We start from the raw sequence: 13411 nt of genomic DNA, 5'->3' as shown, positions 1-13411 counted from the left end.
TGGAGACACCTGTAGAGCATCTTTATAATCACCCAGTTACGTTGTGACGTTTGATAGCACACAAGGTGTTCCTCCAGTATTCGGGAGTTGCATAATCTCATAGCCAGAGGAACATGTATAAGTCATGAAGAAAGCAATAGCAATAAAACTCAACGATCATAATGCTAAGCTAACGGATGGGTCTTGTGCATCACATCATTCTCTAATGATGTGATCCCGTTCATCAAATGACAACACATGTCTATGGTTAGGAAACTTAACCATCTTTGATTAACGAGCTAGTCTAGTAGAGGCATATTAGGGACACTTTGTTTTGTCTATGTATTCACACATGTATCAAGTTTCCTGTTAATACAATTCTAGCATGAATAATAAACATTTATCATGATATAAGGAAATAAAATAATAACTTTATTATTGCCTCTAGGGCATATTTCCTTCAGTCTCCCACTTGCACTAGAGTCAATAATCTAGTTCACATCGCCATGTGATTTAACACCAATAGTTCACATCGTCATGTGATTTAACACTCTATAGTTCACACCGCCATGTGACCAATACCCAAAGGGTTTACTAGAGTCAATAATCTAGTTCACATCGCCATGTGATTAACACCCAAAGAGTATTAAGGTGTGATCATGTTTTGCTTGTGAGAGAGGTTTAGTCAATGGGTCTGCCACATTCAGATCCGTATGTATTTTGCAAATTTCTATGTCTACAATGCTCTGCACGGAGCTACTCTAGCTAAATGCTCCCACTTTCAATATGTATCCAGATCGAGACTTAGAGTCATCCAGATCGGTGTCAAAGCGTGCATCAACGTAACTCTTTACGACGAACTCTTTATCACCTCCATAACCGAGAAATATTTCCTTATTCCACTAAGGATAATTTTGACTCCTGTCCAGTGATCCACTCCTGGATCACTATTGTACCCTCTTGCCAAACTCATGGTGTCGGTGTACAAAAAGAGGGGCACGCTTTTGTACCCATTTACCTGTGCACGGGCAGTTAGAGTCGCGCCTACAGTCACGCCAAGCAGAGCAGGGGAGGTAAGCCAAGGTAAGACTGAAGCCCAAGATAATCAGAGCGACGCCAAGGCCAAGACCACAAAGAGCAGAGGGACGAAATAGGTTCCCCCGGCAATACCCTTGCCGGGGCAGCCTCAGCAGCCCCGGCAAGACCCTTGCCAGGGCAGCTCGCCCCACACCAACAGAGCGAGCCACCCTTGAGCCCACAATCCCCAACGCCATCATCCACGTGGGGCCAGGGCTCGGGAAGGCACCTCTATGGTGGCATGCAGATCTTTGTGAAGACATATTCAAGATCAGATGAGGATTAGAGGATGACGATCCTCGGCAAGATCCTTGCCGAGGAAGGCCACCAGACCCCCGGCAAGGCCCTTGCCAGGGACGACAGCGCGCCACGACAAGACCCTTGTTGGGCCACACGGCAAGACCCTTGTCGGGCCACCCGGCAAGGCCCTCACCAAGGACGCCAGCAGGGCCACCGCCAGGCCCGCATGAACCAAGCTTCCGCCGCTGTTCACATGTAGCTGCCAGCCCAACCAGCTGGGCGGGCACCTGCGTGGCAACATGCAGCCCCCATGCCAACTCATCGAGCGCCTATGTGGCGGCATGCAGATCTTCGTGAAGGCACCACCACCGCGCCACCTCAGCTGCCTGCCTGCCTACATGGCGCCGCACGCATCGTTGGCCAGGGCGCGTGTCAAAGCGAAGAGGAGCAGCGACGGACGGGACGGGCCTCGCCCCCGTCCCCGATAAAGCAAGGGGACACCTAAGCTACGCATTAAATGCGTCTTATCCTGTAATACGAGCGATAAGCTCAGGGCACAGTATGCCTTTCCACCTCCTGTGTGCCACTGTGGCAGCCCCTTCCGACTATAAAAGGAGGCCCATGGCATACTGGAGAAGGATTCGGCTCTTTCGAACCACGCACTGACCACAGCTAGTTCGAGAGCTCAAGAACTCTCTGAAATACACCCACCAAAGCAGGACTAGGGTTTTACGCATCCTCGTGGCCCGAACCTGGGTAAACGATCCCTGTGCTGTCTACTAGCCCTGCTCTTCTTGCAACCCCGCGCCCCGGCAACCGTAGTAGGGATTCTTGTGATCCCATAGGTGTCGTTCCACCCCGACATCTTTGGTGCGCCAGGTAGGGGCGCAATTGTGAGAATCTGGTCTAGTAGTTAGCCTAGCAGTTCTTCATCGCCATGGCTCCTAAGAAGAAGACGGCCATGGCGATCGGCTCGTTGGGAGCCAAACGGCCCGTGCCGGTGCGGACAAGCAGTGGACCGATCGCAGACAGGACCCGGGCCGCGGGCCGCGAGCACCAGCATCGCCCAGGCAGTCAGAGCCTGGCGAGCGGCGTCGTTCGCGCGCCAGACGACCGGCTGCACGTCGCCAGCTCCAAAGACGGAGCCCCCTCCCCCCCGCAGGTGGCGCGGGGCCCTCCAGGGGTGTCGTTGTGCCACCTCTGGGCGGTGCAGCGACCTCCAAGACGCCCACGCCGACGACCACCGCGCGCTCTTCCCATGGTGTGCGCGCCGAGCAGCGTCACCACGTTGGTGACCCTGGGCACCGCCGTGGGAAGAGCCCTGTGCGTCATCCGCAAGATGAAGGGGTTCAGCACGCTCGCCGAAGCGCTGGCGAAAATGGTACGCAGCCGCTGGGTCGTAACGGAGCTCCTTCTAACGTAGTTAGAAGTCGAAGCGCGCCGCGATCCACGCAGCTGTCGCCGCCGCCCACGCCAGTGGAAGCTTTGGCGCGCGCGCAGCTGCTCCTCGACTTCCCTCCTGCTGCGGAGAAGCTCGACGAGTGGAGGGCCACCATTCGGAGCCTCGTCGCCATCGCAAACAAAGATGATCCGCGACCGGCGGGGCCCTCGGGTCGGCGCTCCACCAAGCCACCACATGCTGGCGCTGGGAGGACCGGGGGAGCTGCGGCCACGGTGCACTCTCCTCCTCCCCGCCAGCCGCCGCGGGCGTCGGCCTGTCGCGACGACGCTTGTGATAATATCTCCATAGCGTCGTCCGACCCGCGGACCCTCCGCGACCAGCGCCAGGTCCTTCGGGAGCGAGCTCACGAAGACGCTCAAACCACCGTCGAGCGCCCGCACGAAACGCGCCGCCAGTCGGACAAGTGGGCGGGACCCGCTATGGACCACCGGCACCGGCGGGCCCCGGCGGCCTACCTTACGAGGTGGGCTGCCCGACCTTTACCTGTGAGCTGCAGCAGTTCCAGTGGCCGTCCCACCGCACGTTCAAGCCCGACGTCGGCGAGAAGTACACTGGCAAGACCCATCCGTCCGAGTTCCTCGGCATCTACACCATCGTGATGCACGCTGCTGGAGCTCGCGACGACAAGGTGCTCGCCAACTATTTCCCGCTGGCGCTGAAGCCCAATGTGATGTCTTGGTTGATGCACCTGCCGGTGGATTCCATTTCTTCTTGGTCGGATCTGTGCCATGAGTTCGTTGGCGCCTTCACAGGAGGCCACCAAGCTCATGGCCAGGCCAGTGATCTGCATATCATTCCCCAGAAGGAAGGGGAAACCATGCGCAAGTACATCCAGAGATTCAGTCGGGTGCAGTACAACATCCCCGACGTTCATCCTGTCGCTGTGATCAGCGTGTTCCACCAGAACGTGCGCAACCTCAAGATGCGTGAAGAGCTGGCGATGACCAAAGTTAAGGATGTGGCCGAGCTCTACGTTCTGGCTGACAGGTGCGCCCGGGCTGAAGAGGGAAGGAAGTACCCCGGCAAAGACGCCGGCGTGGAAACCGACTCTACCGATGAAGACGCCGCCACCCCGACGAAGAAGGGCCGGCGTCGCAATAGGAAACGCAAAGGCAAGGCTGTGCTTGCCATTGAGGGATCTGACGATACCAGTGCCGGCAAGAAGGTCAAGGCAGACGCCCCCAGCAAGGAGATTGCCGGGTGCGCCACCTGCCGGGCCTTGGCGGCTACCGACAAGCCAGGAAGCTCCGGCAAGCAATACTGCAAGATGCACTGCACCAAGGGCCATGACCTCCAGAACTACCGACAAGTCGAGCTGCTTGCTGAGAAGCAAAAGGCTGAGTATGAGAGGCGGGACAAGGAGAAGGACTAGGAAGGTGCTGAGGGATCCGGCAAGAAGCGTGGCGGCCAAGGAGGCCGCCCCGGCAAGGACAACCAGCAAGAGAGGCCCGCCCGGGGCCGCGACAAGAAACAAGAAGACGATGATCACGACGAGGACGACGAGTCTGGTGAGCAAGGGTTCCAGAAGGCTACGGAGGCCATGTGCGTCGATGGCGGCGCCTTGCTGCATACCTCTCACCGCCAGCTCAAGCAGTGGGCGCGTGAGATTACAGCAGCAGAGTCTTCGTTCGACGCTCAGAAGCCGCAGAAATGGTCCAGCACGCCCCTCATCTTTGACGCCGAGGACCACCCTGACCGCACTGCCGCAGTCAGGTGTTTGCGATTGTTGGTCTCACCAACGATACGCAACCTCAGGGTGAACAAGATGTTGGTTGACGGCGGGGCCGGCCTGAACCTGATCTCGCATGTCGTGATCAAAAGGTTGCAAATCCCTGATGGAGACCTCGAGGAAATGGGCACGTTTCAAGGGGTCAATCCGGGGAGGAGCCAGCCGAAGGGAAAGGTCACACTGCCCGTGACATTTGGAGGAGAGTTGAACTACAGGACGGAGAGGGTCGTCTTTGACATGGCCGAGATCCCCTTGCCCTACAACGGGATCCTCGGCCGCCCGGCACTAGCCAAGTTCATGGCGGCATCACACTACACCTACAACATGCTAAAGATGCCCGGGCCGTTGACCATCATCTCCGTCCCCTCCGACAAGAAGGACGCGCTGATCTGCGCCGACCAACTCTACCGGGAAGCGGTTGCAGCAGTTGCCGTCAAGGCACCTGCTCCTACCGCTCAAGGCCTGGGAGGAAAGAAGAAGCCCGGCAAGACCTCTCGCACCTACTCCGGCAAGCGCACCTCCTCGGAGTGTTGTGCTACCGTCGAGGACGTGCCAAAGAGCTCTACCGACAAGAGCAAGAGATCCAAAGCCGAGCCGCCGCAGACCAAGAAGGTGCCCGTCGGGGAGGATGGCACGGGAGGGGCCTTCACCATAGGCTCCACCCTCGACAGCAAATAGGAAGGCGCGCTCATCACCTTCCTGTGGGCGAATGTCGACGTGTTTGCATGGCAAGCGTCCGACATCCCCGGTGTTCCCAGGGAGGTGATTGAGCACCACCTAGCTGTCTGCCCCCACGCGCGGCCCGTCAAGCAGAAGGTCAGAAAGCAGGCTCTGGAGAGGCAGGAGTTCATCACAGAGGAGATCAGGAAGTTGGAAGCGGCAGGTTTGGTGAGAGGAGTGCTCCACCCGACGTGGTTGGCCAATCCGGTAGTGGTGTGCAAGGCGAATGGGAAGTGGAGGCTATGTATTGATTACACAGATATCAATAAGGCTTGTCCTAAGGACCCCTTCCCGTTGCCGCGCATCGACCAGATTGTTGAATCCATAGCCGGGTGTGATCTGTTATCGTTCCTCGACGCCTACTCAGGCTACCACTAGATCTTCATGACAAGAGAGGATGAAGAGAAGACAGCATTCATCACCCCATGTGGTACGTATTGCTTTTGGCGGATGCCTTTCGGGTTGAAGAGTGCTGGCTCAACGTTCGCAAGAGCAGTCCAAATTGGTTTTGAACCTCAGCTCCATAGAAATATGGAGGCATACATGGATGACATAGTGGTCAAAACCAAGGACGGGCCAACTCTTATGCAAGATCTGGAAGAGACATTTGCCAACCTGCGCAAGATCAACCTCAAGCTGAACCCTGAGAAGTGTGTCTTTGGCGTTCCATCCGGCAAGCTTCTCGGGTTCTTTGTGTCATAGCGCGGGATCGAGGCAAACCCAGACAAGATCAAGGCTATTGAGCAGATTGAGGCGCCCAAGCGGATCAAAGATGTACGTCGGCTCACCGGCTGCGTTGCCGCCATGAGCCGATTCATCTCCAAGTCCGCCGAGCGTGCCCTTCCCTTCTTCAAAATCATGAAAAAGGCAGGCCCAATGGAGTGGACCCCAGAAGCCGAGGCAGCATTGCAGGATCTGAAGAAATACCTTTCCTCCACACCAATACTAGTTGCACCTAAACCACAAGATCCGTTGCTGCTATATCTGGCGGCGACGAATCAAGTGGTCAGCGCCACACTGGTGGCACAGAGGGAGGTCGGCGAGGAGGCAGTGACGGCGGCAAAACCAGTGGATGGCAAGCCAAAGATTCCCCCGGCAGGGCCTGGTGCCGGCAAGGCGCGGCCCCTGGCAGAGTCTGATGCCACCAAGGCAGTGCCCGCGCAGTCGAGTGAGGTGGTGAGAAGAAGAAGATGATGCAGCACCCGGTTAACTTTGTCAGCTCCCTCTTGTAGGGGGCTAGGTCGAGGTATTCCGGTGTGCAAAAATTGCTCTTCGGCCTCCTTATGGCCTCGAGGAAGCTGCGTCATTACTTCCAAGCCCACGATATCACTGTCGTCACCCGCCTCCCGTTGCAACGGATACTGCATAACCCAGATGCAACCGGAAGGATTGTGGAATGGGCCTTGGAGCTATCAAGTTTCGGTTTGAAGTTTGAAAGTACCTCGACAATCCAGAGCAGAGTCTTGGCGGAGTTCATTGCAGAATGGATCTCAACGCCTGACGAAGAAATCCAGGAGACCACTCTCCCCGGCAAGGAAGCAGACCGCGACTGGATCATGTACTTTGATGGGGCTTTCTCGCTGCAAGGTGCCGGTGCCGGTGTGCTGCTCATCGCGCCCACCGGAGAGCACCTCAAGTACGTGATCCAGATGCACTTCCCCAGGGAGATGTCCACCAACAACACTGCTGAGTACGAGGTATTGCTCGCCAGTCTCAGGATCGCGGCAGACCTCGGGGTTAAGAAGCTCATCGTCAGGGGTGACTCGCAGCTTGTTGTTAGGCAGGTCAACAAGGATTACCAGAGCCCATTGATGGAGGCCTACGTAGATGAGGTGAGAAAGCTGGAGGAATGCTTTGACGGTATCCAAGCGGAGCACGTCCCCCGAATGGAGAACGACATCGCTGATTACCTGTCAAAGCGTGTTGCATTCAAGCTACCTGTGGAACCAGGTACCTTTTTGCTCCGGTTAACTCAACCATCCGTCGAGCCATCAGCGGGGCAGAACAAGCCGAGGAAGTCAGGTCCCGGCAAGTACTTTCCTACCGAGCCCCCTGGGGCTGCCGGCAAGGGTGCTGCCGCAGACGCTGAGCCTGCCCAAGAGCAATTGGCTCCGACAGGGCGTCAAGCCCTGGCCGTAGAGACAGCCGCTCCCATCGCGGAAGAAATGCCTTTGGATCTTGCCGTCGAGCCCCAGGCTCCGGCATGGGCGCAGCATACCGTCCAATTCCTCCAAACGGGGGAGCTTCCTGAGGAGCAGGAAGAAGCGGAAAAAGTAGCCCGTCGGTCCGCCCTGTACCAGTTCGTCGATGACGTCCTGTACAGGAGAAGGCCAAACGGTGTGAAATTGAAGTGCATCCCCAGGGAGGAAGGACTGGAGCTGTTGGCGGAGATACACGGAGGCATATGTGGCTCCCACATAGGGTCGAGGGCCCTTGCCGGGAAGGCGTTCCGGCAAGGTTTCTTCTGGCCCACCGCCCTCCAGGATGCGACGGCACTAGTAACCAAGTGTGAAGCGTGTCAGTTCCATTCAAAGAAGCTTCATCAACCAGCTCAAGCCCTTCAAACAATCCCTCTCTCCTGGCCATTCTCGGTCTGGGGGCTTGATATACTGGGACCTTTCCCCCGTGCTGTCGGGGACTTTGAGTACTTGTACGTTGAGATCGACAAGTTCACAAAGTGGCCGGAGGTGCAAGCAGTGAGAAAGGTGACTGCTCAATCGGTTGTCAAGTTTTTCAAGGGACTGGTCTGTCGTTTTGGTGTGCCAAACAGAGTTATCACCGACAACGGCACGCAGTTCACGAGCCACACCTTCATGCAATACATTCAAGACCTCAGCAGCAAGGTCTGTTTAGCTTCGGTGGCACACCCACGGAGCAACGGCCAAGCGGAGAGGGCAAATGCTGAAGTGTTGCGAGGCCTAAGGACAAAGACTTTTGACAAGCTGCGCAAGAGCGGAAGGTGCTGGATTGATGAATTGCCGGCGGTTCTTTGGTCGATCAGGACGACGCTAAATCGAGCCACCAGCCACACACCTTTTGCCCTGGTATACGGGGCAGAAGCAGTTCTCCCCATGGAACTCATATACAGGTCACCTCGAGTGCTCGCTTATGATGAGCTTGAGCAAGAGCAGTTGCGCCAAGATGACGCAACGCTCCTTGAGGAAGACCGTCTTCGGGCGGCTGTGAGAGCAGCGCGCTACCAGCAAGCCTTGCGCCGCTACCATAGCCGCAAGGTTCATGCCCGAAGCTTTGAGGAAGGCGACCTTGTTCTTCGGCGCGTTCAGTCGGCCAAGAATTCCAACAAGTTGACGCCGAAGTGGGAAGGCCCTTATCAGGTAATGGGAGTCACCAGGCCCGGCGCAGTCCGCCTGGAGACCGAAGATGTTGTCCCAGTGAGCAACTCCTGGAACATCGAGCATCTTCGCAAGTTTTACCCGTAAGGCGCGGCTTGCCGGGCCTCCCAGCAATCCACCTTTTACAAGCTTTGCCGGCAAGGCATGTAACCCTTCGTACAAAGCCAGGCGCAGACCCTAAGCACAAATAAATGAAGCGCTGGCGCCCTAAGTCATAGCATGCATGCTAGGTCGAGTCTCTTCCTTGGTTAGGGTTGATAGTGCTCAGCAGCAACTAACCCCTAGCTTAGAGGTCGAGTGCGCGTCTATCTGTTTTCTTTCCTGTCCTCCTTTGGTTCGCAGGGCACCTGAGCACTTCTGCTCAGCTACTTGGGAGAAGGGAAACGGACCGGCGTCCCGACCCTGGCAAACCAGAGTTGCCGGGGGCTGCAAGCACGAGGATCCAACCACGGCAAGACAAGGTTGCCGGGGGCTGCAGATCCAGATAAGTCTTTTATCCTCTGTCATGCATTTCGGAACATGACTGGGGCATGTGAAACCTCGTTTTTATCTCTAGGCTGTCGTGCTCCCCTTTTTCCTATACCTAAGGATTATTTCCTGGGTCCGGATTTGTTTGTAGCCGCGGCGGCAAGGAGGTAGAACGAGGAGCCTAAAGCCCACTTCAACCCTGCCTCCGCCAAGAGCGCGAGAACAGTCGAGTGGAGTGGGGGGACGGCAAGGCCTGTTGTCAGGCGAAAAACGTTTATCTTAAACAATAACAAGGATTCGCTCCTTGTCGCAGGATTTACCCACGAACAAAAAACCTGGCAAGCATCCCTTTTTCATTAAAAACATCCCATACAGGTACAGTTCGTACGGAATGAAAAACATGAGCAAGGGGATTACAAGTTCTAAATTTAACGAAGGCCCGCAAGCTTACAAAAAAAGGAGATAAGATGCCCATAATCCCTTTCTTGTCCCTCTCCTCAGGAGGCAGGTCAAGGAGGCGAGAGGGCAAAAGGGGCGCCTAGGCGAGCTATGAGCAGCAGAAAGCACCAAGAGAACACCTCGGTGGCCACCCACGGGTGGGCAGGTGATGACGGTGCCGGGAAAGGAGCTGGAAGACGAGGCGGCAGGACCGGCAATACGCGATGAAGGCGTCGGTGCCCGCGTACTCCGAGTTGACGGCCATGCCGCCCGCCCTCTTCCTCTTCCGCAGCCTCCCGACGCCAGCCGCCCAAGGAGACGGCCCCGAAAAGTTCAAGGAGCTGCCCCCCGGCAAACCTCTGCCGGAGGAGCGGCCAGGTGCAGATGCTGCTGCTGCCGCACCCGCCCAGGCGCGGGGCGTCCGACACCTAGTCAGACTCGTCCCCGTCATCTGCCCCGATGTCCTCCTCATCACTTTCGCTCGAGGAAGAGCTTCCATCGTCAGAATCTCCGTCGGAGGAGCTCTCCACGCAGCGCTTCAGGCGAGTTCCAAACTCTCCGAAGACCTTGACGGAGAGCAGGCCGTCCTCCATTAATTTAAAGTAGAGGACGAGCCCCGCTGTCAGGCTGTGGATGCAAGCGAACGTCTTCCACCCACGATGGGGCTACATGACCTGAGGAGCCGGGAAGTCGACGTCGACCCGCGTGCCCCCGTTCCCACAACCCCTCATGTGCAATCTGAGGGATTGGGGCCGGTCACGCTCCATCTCCCGAGCAAACGGGGCGGGAAGACGAAGACGGCGATGCGGAGGCCGGCGCAGCCTGATGAAGAACTCGTGGGGCTGGTCTCCGACATGGCCTTCCATCGGGAAAGGCACCATTGGCGGGGGCGAAGCCGGCGCGCCGCCCCGTCCTCCTCTTCCCCGAGCACTACGACCTCTGGGCCGGCCTCGCCCACGGCCTCGCCCCCTCCCCCTTCCCCTCACGGCCGGTTCCACCACCACGGGCCCAGGAGGAGGAGGGATGCATTGTCGAGCGGCGACCCTCGCCGCCACCGTCGAGGGACCGGGATTCCCCTTCTCCATGGTGGGTGAGAGGAAGAAGCAGAAGCAGGAGGAGATAGATGATAGAAGAATGCGGGACGCCATCCCCCCTTCCCCCTCTTTATAAAGGGGAGGGGTCGGGGCTCGGCCGCCCCGCTCGGCCAATCCAGCCACCGGAGGCGCAGGCAATCAGGACCGACCCGCTACCCCAACCAGCGACGGCCCGGTTTCCCGCCTCCACCGCTTGCCACCCCAGGCGCATGAAGGACGCGTGGCGGACGTGCAGAACTGAGGGGACGGGTGAAGCGACATCTCCCCACCCTGTGATCGTGGGGAGTGGACGCCTTGAAGACCGCGGCCCGGCCCCATTCAGTAAATGAGCCGCGCCTCCACGTCTCCCTCTTTTTACGGGGAAGGCGCGAGCCGCCTCTTTACTGCGATGTGACGCATGCGTGCGGAAAACCGCCCCACGCATGCCGCCCATGTCACGCACACCCCTCCACGCCGCGCCGCGCGCGCGGGCCATGGGAAGCGCAGCGTGCGAAAAGTCTTACCACGGTAAAAACCGCCCGCCTGCCCGCGCACCGTTTTGGGCCTGGCCCAACAACGTGTCACGCTTATGTGTGGCTCAGGCCCGGGGGCTCCTGTCGGTGTACAAAAAGAGGGGCACGCTTTTGTACCCCTTTACCTGTGCACGGGCAGTCAGAGCCGCGCCTACGGTCACGCCAAGCAGAGCAGGGGAGGTAAGCCAAGGTAAGACTGAAGCCCAAGATAATCAGATTGACGCCAAGGCCAAGACCACAAAGAGCAGAGGGACGAAGCAGGTTCCCCCGGCAAGACCCTTGTCGGGGCAGCCTCAGCAGCCCCGGCAAGACCCTTGCCGGGGCAGCTCGCCACACACCAACAGAGCGAGCCACCCTTGAGCCCACGGTCCCCAATGCCATCATCCACGTGGGGCCAGGGCTCGGGAAGGCACCTCTGTGGTGGCATGCAGATCTTTGTGAAGACATATTCAAGATCAGATGAGGATTAGAAGACGACGATCCTCGGCAAGATACTTGCCGAGGAAGGCCACCAGACCCCCGGCAAGGCCCTTGCCGGGGACGACAGCGCGCCACAGCAAGACCCTTGCCGGGCCACACGGCAAGACCCTTGCCGGGCCACCCAGCAAGGCCCTCACCAAGGACGCTAGCAGGGCTACCGCCAGGCCCGCATGAACCAAGCTTCCGCCGCCGTTCACATGCAGCTGCCAGCCCAACCAGCTGGGCGGGCACCTGCGTGGCAACATGCAGCCCCCAGGCCAACTAATCGAGCGCCTGCGTGGCAGCATGCAGATCTTCGTGAAGGCTCCACCACCGCGCCACCTCAGCTGCCTGCCTGCCTACATGGCACCGCACACATCGCTGGCCAGAGCGCGTGTCAAAGCGAAGAGGAGCGGCGACAGAGAACGGGCCTCGCCCCCGTCCCCGATAAAGCAAGGGGACACCTAAGCTACGCATTAAATGCGTCTTGTCCTGTAATACGAGCGATAAGCTCAGGGCACTGTACGCCTTTCCACCTCCTGTGTGCCACTGTGGCAGCCCCTTCCGACTATAAAAGGAGGCCCATGGCATACTTGAGAAGGATTCGGCTCTTTCAAACCACGCACTAACCACAGCTAGTTCGAGAGCTCAAGAACTCTCTGAAATACACCCACCAAAGCAGGACTAGGGTTTTACGCATCCTCGCGGCCTGAACCTGGGTAAACGATCCTTGTGCTGTCTACTAGCCCTGCTCTTCTCGCAACCCCGCGCCCCGGCAACCGTAGTAGGGATTCTTGTGATCCCATAGGTGTCGTTCCACCCCGACACATGGTGAGGTTCACAATAGGTCTGGTACACAGCATAGCATACTTCATAGAACCTAGGACTGAGGCATAGGAAATGAATTTTCATTCTCTTTCTATTTTCTGCAGTGGTCGGGTTTTGAGTCTTTACTCAACTTCACACCTTGCAACACAGGCAAGAACTCCTTTGACTGTTTCATTTTGAACTACTTCAAAATCTTGTCAAGGTATGTACTCATTGAAAAAAACTTATCAAGCGTCTTGTTCTATCTCTATAGATCTTGATGCTCAATATGTAAGCAGCTTCACCGAGGTCTTTCTTTGAAAAACACGTTTCAAACACTCCTTTATGCTTTCTAGAAAAATTCTACATTATTTCTGATTAATAATATGTCATTCACATACACTTGTCAGAAATGCTGTAGTGCTCCCACTCACTTTCTTGTAAATACAGGCTTCACCACAAGTCGGTATAAAACCATATGCTTTGATCACCTTATCAAAGCGTATATTCCAACTCCGAGATGCTTGCACCAGTCTATAGATGGATCGCTGGAGCTTGCACACTTTTTTAGCACCCTTAGGATTGACAAAAACTTCTTGTTGCATCATATACAACTCTTTAAGAATCCATTAAGGAATGTAGTTCTTGACATCCATTTGCCAGATTTCATGAAATGTGGCAATTGCTAACATGATTCGCACAGACTTTAAGCATCGATACGAGAAAGAAAATCTCATCGTAGTCAACATCTTGAACTTGTCAAAAACCCTTTTCGACAAGTCGAGCTTTGTAGATAGTAACACTACTATCAGCGTCCGTCTTCCTCTTGAAGATCCATTTTATTCTCTATGGCTTGCCGATCATCGGGCAAGTCAACCAAAGTCCATACTTTGTTCTCATACATGGATCCTATCTCAGATTTCATGGCCTCAAGCCATTTTGCGGAATCTGGGCTCATCATCGCTTCCTCATAGTTCGTAGGTTCGTCATGGTCAAATAACATGACCTCTAGAACAGGATTGTCGTACCACTCTGGTGCGAACCTTACTCTGGTTGACCTACAAGGTTTGGTA

This window comes from Triticum aestivum, chromosome 3D (assembly GCF_018294505.1).
Source record: "Triticum aestivum cultivar Chinese Spring chromosome 3D, IWGSC CS RefSeq v2.1, whole genome shotgun sequence".
In the NCBI taxonomy this organism is placed as follows: domain Eukaryota; kingdom Viridiplantae; phylum Streptophyta; class Magnoliopsida; order Poales; family Poaceae; genus Triticum; species Triticum aestivum.
This window is presented reverse-complemented; position numbering follows the sequence as displayed.